Source organism: Natator depressus, chromosome 4, assembly GCF_965152275.1.
Source record: "Natator depressus isolate rNatDep1 chromosome 4, rNatDep2.hap1, whole genome shotgun sequence".
NCBI classification, from domain to species: domain Eukaryota; kingdom Metazoa; phylum Chordata; order Testudines; family Cheloniidae; genus Natator; species Natator depressus.
In genome coordinates this window covers 31,072,088-31,084,296 of record NC_134237.1, presented here as the reverse complement: position 1 = coordinate 31,084,296, position 12,209 = coordinate 31,072,088, and positions in this window count along the sequence as shown.

Sequence of the window (12,209 nt, the reverse complement as noted above, 5' to 3'; positions counted from 1 at the left end):
CAGGGAACTTGGAACCTAGAGGAAGCATAAATCTTTTAAAACGGAGAGCAGTCACGCTAGTAACTTTCTCATTACTGTGAACTTAAAGATTCTCGAAAAAGTTTGTACACCCTTTTACGAAAGTTCTGGATCTCCCTGAAGGGAAATCACATCCCAGTTCAGTCAGACAACACAATTACAGTAATGTACATAAACAACCAAGGCGGGACAGGGAGCCCAAAGCTACATGTAGAAGCGATGAAAATAATGAAATGGCAGAGCAGTCTCTCCTGTCTCTCAGAGCGATGCACATAAAAGGGAAACTGTACCAGAAGGTGGACTGGCTCAACAGGTGCAAGCTCAACAATCTGGAGTAAAGTATCGAGGACATTCATTCTTGCAGCTGATCTTGTTTGCAAGCCACAAGAATACAAAGAAGCCAAGGTACTTCTCCAGGGTCATAGATACAGACTCCATGGCCCAGATGGCCCCCGGGCCTACTTCGTGTTCCCACCTTTCCTCTTCTGGGGAAAGTGATTCAGAAAATAAGACAGGAGTGGGGACCAGTCATATTGATAACTCCCTATTGGCCAAAGAGATCTGGTTTTCTGACCTGTTTGACCTGACAGTAGTCTCCACTACAGTTACCACAGAGACCGGATATCATCTTGTAAGAGTAGTTTCTCCATCCAGATCCAGACCAGTGTCAGCTGACAGTCTGGTTATTGAAAGGAAAGCTTTAGCAAAGCTGGGTCTGTCTTCCAACATAATCAGGAATTTGCTAGCTTCCAAGAGAGACATAACTTTAAAGGCATATTCTGTAAGGGACCGAGGCATAGGCATTCTTGCATAGTGGTCACAGTTGGGCTGAGGTCTGCCCATCAGCGACAGGAGTCACTGGGACAGAGTTGGAGGAATCGCAAGGCCAGGTCCTGTAAAGAAGAATCATGGTCAGATGGTCAGAGTCAGGCCGGATCAGAGACCAGAGATCACAGGCAGTACCAGGTTAGAAATGAGAGACAGGAACCGGAGTCATAGTTAGGCTGGAGTCAGAAACTAAAGATCAGGAGACGGGGTGAATTCTGGTGTTGCAGCAGGCCAAAGTCTGTGTGGTTGCTCAGACAACTTCCTGGAGTGACCTCTGGGTTAAGTAGGGGCATTTGGTCAATCAGAGGGCCACAGGATACTGTCATTCTGGGTCACATAGGTGGTATTTCCTGCAGTGCCTACTCTCCGTGGGGCTCCCTGGATGTGCCTTTGCATGGCTTTTAGGTGGCACTGTGGGAATATTTGCCACCCCAGGCTCTGCAGATCCAGGTTCTAGTCCCCAGGTCCTTACATACTCTTGCATCTGGTCCAGGTTCAATGTCTGGTGCCTGATGAGCATGATGTGGACTCCAGGAATCCAGGGTTTGAAGCCCTTTTGGACTTTCTACTGGAAGGCATAGATAAGGGCCTTCAATCCAGCACCATAGTGTCAAGTTCCTGCTCTCAGCAGCATCTTTTCCATGGTGTCTGGAATTTGTGCAATAGAACCCCCAAATCTCCACCTTCCTATGAGCTGCCAGATTGGCTCAATGGGATCTACCACTAGTTTTGAAGGATCTAATAGATCATCCCTTCTAGCCCCTCACTTCAGTGACTGCCTTTTACCTCTCCATAAAAACTTGTTTTCTGGTCGCTATGACATCTGCTAAATAGGTATCCAAGCTGGTGGCATTGTCTATGCAAGAATTCATTGCATGTTCCACAGTATGGTGGTACTGAGAACTCTTTTCTTCCTAAAGTAAATTCTCCCTTCCATACTTACTAAGAAATCCATTCATTCATTCATTCATTCATTCATTGTTTGAAGCTTCAGCATCTGACAGAGAAAAAGTGGCAAACCTTAGATGTCATGAGAATGCTGAAAATCTACCTCAAGCACACAGAATCCACGAGAAAAGGGTGCCCTGTTCATGTCCTTCCAGCCTAAATATCAAGGACTCAGCGTTTCCGAGTCATCCATCACTCGATGGATTGGGCTCTGTATTGTTAAGGCCTACAAGGCATGAGAAATCCCTGCTCTGGAGGTTTTCACAGCCCACTCAACAAGATCTCTAGCTGTCTCGTGCAGAGCAGCCACTTGGTTTTCAGCCAACACCTTTATCAAATGCTGCTAGGTCGGCTTTCTATCAAAAGCAGAGGCCTTCTTTGACAGGAAGGTATTATAGGTGGTTGCCCGAAAATGATGTTGCCCTTTGAGAAATTCTTACAGCAAAGGGTGGCAGGGGGTCTCTTTTTTTCTATCTTATTTCTCAAAAAGAAAAGGAGTACTTGTGGCACCTTAGAGACTAACCAATTTATTTGAGCATAAGCTTTCGTGAGCTACAGCTCACTTCACCGGATGCATACTGTGGAAAGTACAGAAGATCTTTTTATACACACAAACCATGAAAAAATGGGTGTTTACCACTACAAAAGGTTTTCTCTTCCCCCGCCCCACTCTCCTGCTGGTAATAGCTTATCTAAAGGGATCACTCTCCTTACAATGTGTATGATAATCAAGGTGGGCCATTTCCAGCACAAATCCAGGGTTCCCCCCATCATGTGCCAGCAATGCCCCTCTGCCATGTACATTGGTCAAACTGGACAGTCTCTACGTAAAAGAATAAATGGACACAAATCAGATGTCAAGAATTATAACAGTCATAAACCAGTCGGAGAACACTTCAATCTCTCTGGTCACGCGATTACAGACATGAAAGTTGCGATATTACAACAGAAAAACTTCAAAACCAGACTCCAGCGAGAGACTGTTGAATTGGAATTCATTTGCAAATTGGATACAATTAACTTAGGCTTGAATAGAGACTGGGAGTGGCTAAGTCATTATGCAAGGTAACCTGTTTCCCCTTGTTTTTTCCTACCACCCCCCCCCCCCCCGACGTTCTTGTTAAACCCTGGATTTGTTAGGAGGTTGCATGGGATGGAGTTGGAGGGGAAGCAAAGCTGAACGGGCCCATCTAGTTTCTAGATGCGGGGGCAGAAACATAGATCATCTCCTCCCCAGACCCCTTAATTCCACCGCCCTTGACTGAGTCCCTATCACAGGATGTTAATTAGAAAAAAATACCTGAATTTTCATTCACACAAATATAGTCCAAAACAAACTTGTGATGAAGAAATGGCGTGGTGGAGGGGTTAGATTAATAGATTTTAAGGCCAGAAGGGATTATAGTAATTGTCTAGTCTAACCTCTTGTATAACACAGGCCATCTGACTCCGTGAATTAATTCCTGCCTCAGGTCCACCTGATGTGCTTGAACTAGAGCATAGCTTTTAGAAAAATTCCCATCTTGATTTAAAAATTTATGGTCAGGGAGAAATCTGCGTTAATACTTAGTAAACTGTTCCAAAGGTTAATTGCCCTCATTGTTAAAAATGTGAACCTTATTTCTAGATGGAATTAGTCTATCTTCAACTTCCAGCCATTGAATCTTGCTGTGCCTTTGTTTGCTAGATTGAAGAGCCCTCTATTATCGAATTTTTGTTCCCCGGGTAGGTACCAATAAGCCGTGATCAAGTCAACCTGTAACTTTCTCTTTGTTCATCTAAACAGATTGAGCTCCTTCAGTATATCACTTTTAAGGTGTTTTCCAATCCTTTAATCATTCTCGTTGCTTTTCTCTGAACCCTCTCCAATGGTGAAGTTTGGAGTTATAGATGTATGTCTACTTGCTATATCCTTCAATCATATTTATGGTGCATGTATGAAAAACTGTATATCGTACCTGCTACAGTTAAGCAGTAATGAAATATGATACAGTTTGCATTGATTAAAATACTGGCAGTGGTGTCAAATATTAATTTAGATTAGCAAATGCTGTAAAAATAAATACGAAACTTTTACATACTAGTTCTCCTGTAATAAAATCAGATCATAGCTTTGCCAATAACCATCTACAAGGCAGAAATTGTCTTTGTACATTTTTAAAAATGTACATTGTCCTTTTGTTCTGTTTTCCTTCCCATCTCTCTTTTTTTAGGACTTCAAAGTAGCCTTGTGGTTTGCATTGTAGGAAAGTGATGAGTGGAAGATGAGAAGCAGACCTGAATGTCTTTAAAGTTTGCATGGATCCTGTATATCATGCTCTTAAAGAGCAACTGTAGTTTGTCATGGCCTCTCCACATTGGGATCAGAACTGTGCTAGCTCTAAGCTTGTTGAAACACAGGAGAGGACTAGCAGAGTTTTCTCATGGCATCCCTAACCAGAGTACACTGGATTTTTTGTCTGAGAATTGGAACCATGGAACCATGTTCAAAAACACACTACATACTATATAGGAGGCTAGCCTATAGCATTGTTTTGCTATTATGGTTTTCCTTAATAAATAAATAACATGGCCCCAGATAGAGCCCTGCTAGCAACAGTCATATTTAAATATGCTTCTAGCCAATATGGTTTGACTCCAGTTCTGTGGCTAGTGAGGCTGGCTGGAAAACAAGAATTCTGTTTCAAGAAAAATTTTGAGGTTTCAGAATTTGTTTTTGTTCTGTGGTGGAATGAAAATGAGACCTTTTGAAAGTTTTCATGAAAAAACGAGAGAGAAATGCTCTTCAGAATATCCAGTAGCCTGGTGGTTAGGGTACTCACTTTTCTAGCTCAATTAATATTCAATAATTTATATAAAGTGGAAGTGCTCCAAAACAAAAAAGAGAGATTGACTCTGTATCCCAGTTGTTAGGGCACTTGCTTGGGATGTCAGAGACCTAAGTTCAAGTCCAAACTTTTAGACTTGGATCTTATTTCTCTGGTACTTAGTGTTTAAACAATGCAGTATGTGACATGTTGCAGTTATTGTAGATGCTGTTCTGGTTTTCTTAGCTTCCATACTCTCATTATACAAAGGGAATGAACTTGAACAGCGGAACTGGAATCCCTATTCATTCTTCAGGTAGTCCCAGGTGTTCCATCAGCTGTCTGAAGAGAGGTTTTTGTCCTTAATATTTATTCACCTGGTAATATCACAGCAAGCTGACTCCAAAGTGAGTCATGGTTAAACCTCTTTTCAGGCATCTCTGTAGGGGAAATTTTATCTTGCTTCTGGGGTAAATACGTAATTCTGGTACCACTGAACACACAAGTAGCATGATAAATCTTTCTTTTGCTGTATAATTGTTGATATTACTTAAAATAGCAAACATATAACCATCTGAGGATTCAGGAACACGTATTATTGTACGCAAGATATTTGAGAAGTTTTAGTTTTCTAGCCATTACATTGCTGAATTTGATCTGTCCTCAGCCCTGTTCCCCACTCTAAATATCTCTCCCTCTTAATCCTTTGAAGCTTTAATGATCCCATTATGTTTCTGACACTTTAGAATTCTACTCCAAGCAAAGTTGTTTCTGCAAACCCAGTTCATTGAATGAAAATGGGTGCTAGATGTTCATGGTGGAACTTACTGACTCTGAGTGCTACAGGTTTTCACAGCAGGACCAGTTAAAATTCTACAGTTGTAACTCTCCGCATTGATTAAGGTACTATTATGTATCCTCTTCTAAATGTAGGAAGATACCGTAGTTTCTGCAGGTACTTGGAGCAGGGAAATTGAGATTTTAGTAGCCATTACTGTAATATAGCTAACAAATGGTTATCTTGAAAAAGAAGTTAAGAACTTGCAAGTCAGATGGAGGGTATTGTGAGGAGTTGTGCCCCCTGTACTAGTCAAGGGTGTTGTCTCTAGAAATTCCTCCATAGCCGTGTTTTAGATTTACCCATAATGCTTTGCACTTATCTAGTGCTTTTTCATCCAAGAATTTCAAAGTGCTTTACAGAGGCAGATAAGTGTTATCCCCATTTCACACATATGGGGAAACTGAAACACAGAGCAGAAGTGACTTGATAACACAGCTGAGGCAGTGGCAGAGATTGGAATAGATCCCAACTCTTGTAATAAGCCTTAGTTCTAACTATTCTAACACGGTCTCCTTCATCTAGACAGGTCATTCTCATTTCTCCTGACCACCTTGCATTGCTTCCTCACGGCCAGTCTGCACTGCAAGTGCATATGCCACTAAACACTGGCCACAGATTTCCTCTATTGACCCCTTAAATAATCCGATATCTGCCCAGCCGTCCCCTACCTTTTCACTCTGATTTTACTGCAGTTCCTGGACCCTTCCTCTCTCCTCTTTCACACGCTTAGAGTCCCCTTCCCATGTACTCTCCTTTCCTGAAAGTGTGTGGGTTTTTTTTGTTTTTGGTTTGTTTTTTTTTTGCGGGGGGGGGTTAAAATGTGTCTTTTGAGCTGTCTTGTCCTCAGAGTTATTCATTTCTTATTAGCACATGCCTGGAGCCAACGACATTAGGATTAGTAGTGAGATGAGACAGCTGTTGTACAAGGGGTGGGTGGGATGGAGAGAGGTGGAAAATTCCATTCTGAAAGGCATCTCTTTCATAATGAGTCATCAAGAAGAGTCTTCCAATGATGGATGGAGAACTGTGGGGATGGTGGGAGGCAGTTGAAGGCAGCAAGGAGTTATTCTCTCATTACTTCTTCCTTACAAGATAGAATAATTGACACTGATGTCTGTGCTTCAGACTTGGCTCATCACTTGTTATGGGACACAGGCCACCCTTGTGGACTGGGGCATCTCAAGAGTTATTAGAGTCCTAAGACAGCAGTGTGTGCTGTCACCTCCCATTCCAGCAGGGATGGGTTTGCCTTTTTTTTCCTAATTAACAAGGAATCCAAAAGTTAAAGTGCCCACATTTTGTGTGCTATACTGTACATAAAGGTTTTGCATTAAACAGTCTCAGTTGCGTAGTACTAGAAACATGAGGGCAATAGAAATTTATTAAGCTTGCCCTTAACTTGTGCATTTCCTAACTTTCTGGTATTTATATTATGATGGATGTTAATGTTTCATTTATATATATTTCTTGTGTTTTATTTCTTTGGATGGCCTCTTCAGAGAAGAGGAAAGAAAATCTCAACCCTTGTCTTTTAAGTCCTGACTCTTCCTTCTGTATTCAGGACCTCTCTCTCTCTCTCTCTCTCTCGAGTCCCCTCCATGTATCCAGAACTGAGCCCTGACCTAGTCAAAGTTCCAGCAGTGAAGGTCTCAAACTTTGTTCTGTGTGCGCTTCAGACACTCAGCAGACTTTGGTGTGTGTGTGTGTACACCCCTAAGGATTTAGGTGCCTAACCCAAATCTGAACATTTTGACCACGGTTTGTGTGTGTGTATTAATATACATATATAATATATATAAACTCAACACTTCAACACCTACACTCTCCCAAAGTACATGGTTGTTTAGCTATAGGGGTCAGGTGAGGATTGTTCTTAAGTACCATGTTTTTCTTTACATTGCCGTACAAACAAGGGTCAAGCTGAGGAGGGGCCAGGTCATGATAAATCGGCAGAGACAATTAACTTCTATCTAACTCCTGTTTGTGTTTGTTTTAAGAATTTATGAGAAACTGACAAGCAAAACAGGGACAAATGTAGGAGTTAGAACACAAGCTGGTTGCTAACCATTGTCTTAAATGGGCATGAGTCATTGTTACAGCTCAGTTAGACTACAGACTAACTAACCAAACCTAGTATGTCATAGACTAAGAGGTCTCAATTTGTGAGTAACATTGATAATTTAGCCTTCCCCTTCCCTCATCTGCTTGCTTCATCCACCTACGCTTCCTTGATGCTAACCACAACTGTAAACTCTCTTTAGGGCTCTTTGTACAGTAGATAACATAATAAGGTCCTGATCTCTCGTTGTGGCCTCCAGTTGCTAGTGTAATACAAATAACATGTTTAATTAATTAAAAATTACAGTTTACAAAGGAACCAGATTAATAAATTTTAAATAGTTGAAAAAAATTAGAAGCAAAGGAGAGAGAATTTAGAATGTCAGATCAGAAATACATATCTGCTGTAGCTGTATCGTAATGTGGCTGAATTTTAAAAGGGAGTTGATCATTTTGACCAGTAATGAAGTATGTAACAAGCAACAAGCTACAAGTAAGGAGAATCCAATATAGTACTTCAGTAAATAAACTGACTACCCCAGTGATCAGGAAGGAATCATTTTCCTTGCTTGCATTTTTAGCTTGGAGCATGCTTGTTGTTTTCCTTGCATGGAGGACTTTTGGCTTACTCTGAATTTTCAGGTATTTGGCCACTTTTAGAGGCAGAATGAGAGAAAATGGATTTGTGACCTGATCCAGTGTATCAAAATCCTCTGTACCTATATCTTATGACTCCAACCTACATTGTCCACCTTTTCATTTCATGTAGTAGTGTATTGTCCTACTGTTCAGCCCAGTCCTTGATTTAAGATCCATTCATACAGGATACAGCCTCAGCTTCTCAAGCAACTTTGTGTCCTGAAAACAAAACAATTACCAGGGATCCTCCAACTAACCACTGGCTGTGTTTTTCAAGGACCAGAATTGCAGGCTCTTCTCATAAGAAGTCCAGAGTAACATTAGAAGGCTAGCTAATACAATAATAATTTTAAAAATACCAGCACAGTTGGGAATAGGTCATCTTTGGTTCTCCTTTCCTGCAGCAGAAAGGACATCGCTAATTGCAAGATTTTTCAAAAGAGCTCAGCAGTTTGAACAAAAATTTTTTTTTTGAAGGTCGGACTCTTACTTAAATGCCTAAATGGGATTCAAGATCTCAATAGTGAGTGCTGAGCACATGGAAATCTGCCCTCAGAGGGCTCAGAATTTTTAGGGTGCCAGTTGTAAATGGTTTCAATGGGAAATGCTAGCAGTGCAGTCACTCCAATCAATAATCATTAGTAACCTGTTGCTTCCCTAGCATTTTGCAGCTCTAGTTGTCTACCTGTTCTGCCTGCACAATAGAGTGAACCTGGTCCCTGAATGAACCATTCAGTGCTGAATGATGCCCTTGCTGTAGCCTCAGAGCAGGTAAAAAGAGGTCCCCTAATGCATCTACCTTACTATTAGCCTTTTAGGATATCTGAAAAATCCTCTGAGGGTCTGTGCTCTTCTCCCTTTAGATCTGCTTCAGACTTCACTCTCAAGGTAACGCTTTTAAGAATAATGGAGTTTAATACATTCTAATGCTAGACTTGACATTAGCTTTACACACTTTGACCCTGATTCAGCAAGGTACTTGAGCATGTGCTAAGCATGTGAGTAATCCCAAGGACGATTGCAAGTTGAAGTCAATGGAGCTATGCTAAAAGTAGGTGTGTGTTTAAATAACTTGCAGCATCAGGGTCTTTATCCTGTTTTGTCTGCAGTGACATGGAGACAAACTAAAGCGAAGAAGATCAAAAACCCATCTTGTGCTTGAGCCTGCTAAAGGAGCTGAGCTATTCCTTTCTATCTCTCACTTTTATCATTTTCACTAGCTTTTGATCAGGCTAAGGAGCAGCAGTTGCCACCACTGTCCTCTTTTCGGAAAGCAAAACAAAAACAAAAGCCCACCCCCCAACCCTGTGCATCAGCAGAAGCAATGTCATTTACATTAAAACTGCAAAAAAACATTGCAAGCAATGTGAGAATGTGCACACCTTTCCTGGAATCTCTCATGATCAAATTACCCATTGCACTTGTGTGCAGTTAGTGTCAGAGAGAGAAGGGGCCCTTCATGACTGTTTGCTGAGCTGCAGTTTACAGTTATGTAATATTTTGTTTCAGGAGCGAGGTCGATGGGAAGCAGTGCCGAGGATGTCTCTACTCTTGGTGAAAACTACAAGGGAAAAAAATCTCATTAGCTCTTGGCCAGGGGACGATATGCAGCCAGAGCACTCTATGTACACACAGCACGTTCCCCATTATACAGTACAGCTTGTAATTGCTGAATGCTTCTAGGCTGATGTTGAAAGCCTGCCAAGCTGTCAATCACAATCTAAAGTGTAAAACAGTGAGTAACCTTTATCCAATCTAGTTCAGCACAAGAGCCGCAGAAAAGCTATTTGTATGTTCAAGCAAAGCTACTGAGAAAGGTAGAGAAAAGGCTCAGTAGGTTTGAGTCATCTAGAGCTCTCACGAAACGTAGATTTAAATCCTGACTGATCATCCTGTAGTTAGATTCTTACTTTCTTTGTGTGCTCTAATACATTTCAGAAGTGTTTTGTTTGCCCCCCTCCCCGAATCCAAATTTTGACTGGCTTGATTCTGGTAGAATTTTGAGAGGAAGTAATGGAAACTGTTAGTTGTAACTTTTATGTTTATAAGTGAGCTTACTGGAGTTCACACACAATAATATGCCTATAATTTAAGTTCCCCTTTTTGCAGAAAACCACAGAATTTCCAGAAAAGATGGGATTTCTCATTTATAGCAGCATATATTGTAGCTTTCTGTTTACTCCCCAGAACTAACCATAATCCTTATTATACTGTTAAATGTCGAGCAGAAAACAATATCTGTACAAAAGGTAGCTTTTTGAGCTTATTTTTTTAAGTGTGTGTGACAAGGAAGGTGCAGTAATTTGCCTTTTCATCATTGATTATTTTAGGCTTGGAAAGCCCCTGTGAGTGAAGAAGAGTCAGTCTGGCAGAAGATTGGAATATTGAGCGTAATACAGATCTGTCAGTCTATCATCACTTGAAGAAAGAATATCGTTTAGGAGCGGTGAGTGCTCAGACTCTTTCCTCTGCGGCCTTTCCATCTCACCACAATAACTCTTGGTTTTGTACACTCACTCACTCACTCTGTGTTTTAATTTCCTTTCCCTGACATGTCTCTGTCTGTCCTTAGATTGTAAGCTCCTGGGGCCAGGGTGTTCCCTTCTTGAATGTCTGCAAAGTGCCTAGTACATTTGGGTACTACTGCAAACAAATAAAAATTAATAATTTAAGTCATGTATTGACATTGTACTATCCCAGTCACATATGAGTGGACCTTACGTGACAAATATTCTGAGGTCAAGCTATCATTTTAAGCTCAGCAGCTGCCTGAGCAGGAAATTGAATTGCAAAGTCATGGTGTTTCTTTGCACTCGTTTTCCCCTGCCTTGGGAGTTGGGGTTTTCCTTCCCCTCCAAATGGATTGCAAACCTCTTCATCTGTCATGTCTCAACATCCTTTGAGAGCCCGGATATTTATGCCAGAGGCTCAGTATTTCGGTGCTACTTCCCCATCCTCCTATGGCAGTATAGCTCCATATGGAGGGATGATGTCCCAGTCTCCCTAGTAGCAGCTATCCATAACTCACCCACCTCAGAGGCTTCGTGTGTGGAGGGGCAGCCCATAAGAATTAAGTTTGACAAGGTCAGTATTAATTCCCACACTGGCTTGGAGGAGGAGACTCCCACAGCAAATTGCATTTCCTGACTCCTTCCATTTTCCTCCCATCTGTGTCTCATAACACAGGCGCACGCATGTACACACAGACCAAACCAGGTGGAGAGTGAACACAGGGTTTCTGTTCCTGCTGCCTTTATTGCTTTTTGTCTTCCCTAAGTGAATGAACATCATTTTGGAATCTAGTTATGGTGCAAATACTCATGTTTTTCAATTCATCATTTTCTGTCTAAGATTATGCCTTTGTATTCATTATTTCAACAAACATTCCTGCTACTAAACCCATGCACATAAATATTCATGGATAATGAACACACATAGTGCCTGAACATAGGCAAAGCTCATTCAATTTTTTATTTCAACAAATATTTTGACTGTTTTATTATATTTGTCCAACTCTAGCTTTAGCTGGGCATTCAGACATCAAGTCTTCAGCTGGGGCAAATAAGCGTAAGCTCCCTTGAAGTCAATAGATCTATGCCAATTTAACTAGTTGAGAATAGCTATAAACGCTGTCAGTTTGCACAACCGAAGACTTGTCTTGAACAGTAGATCCCAAATCAATGGACATGGTCAGTACTTGCCTTTATTTTGGTAGGTCTGTCTTAGATGAAAGAGTTTTGTTGGTGGGACACAACTTCCAGACATCCTGACTTCACATCCGTCCAAGCTCAGCTAACACAGACAGTGCTGTTAAAGCTTTACACATCACTTTTTTGACTGGGGGCTTAGCAAGAGGATGAGCTTTAGTTTGTGTCTCAAGAATTCAAGACGTTTTGCAGGTTAATATGTGACATGTTTTACAAGCTCTCTGCCATCTACAACCATGAAGCCTTAATGTTCCACCTTTCCTGCAGGAAGGGAATGTCTTTATAGCTCAATGTTATTCACTTCCCTTAATACAAGTGGAATTTTGAAGGCTTTGGGATTCTAAATTCTATTGGGAAACCCAA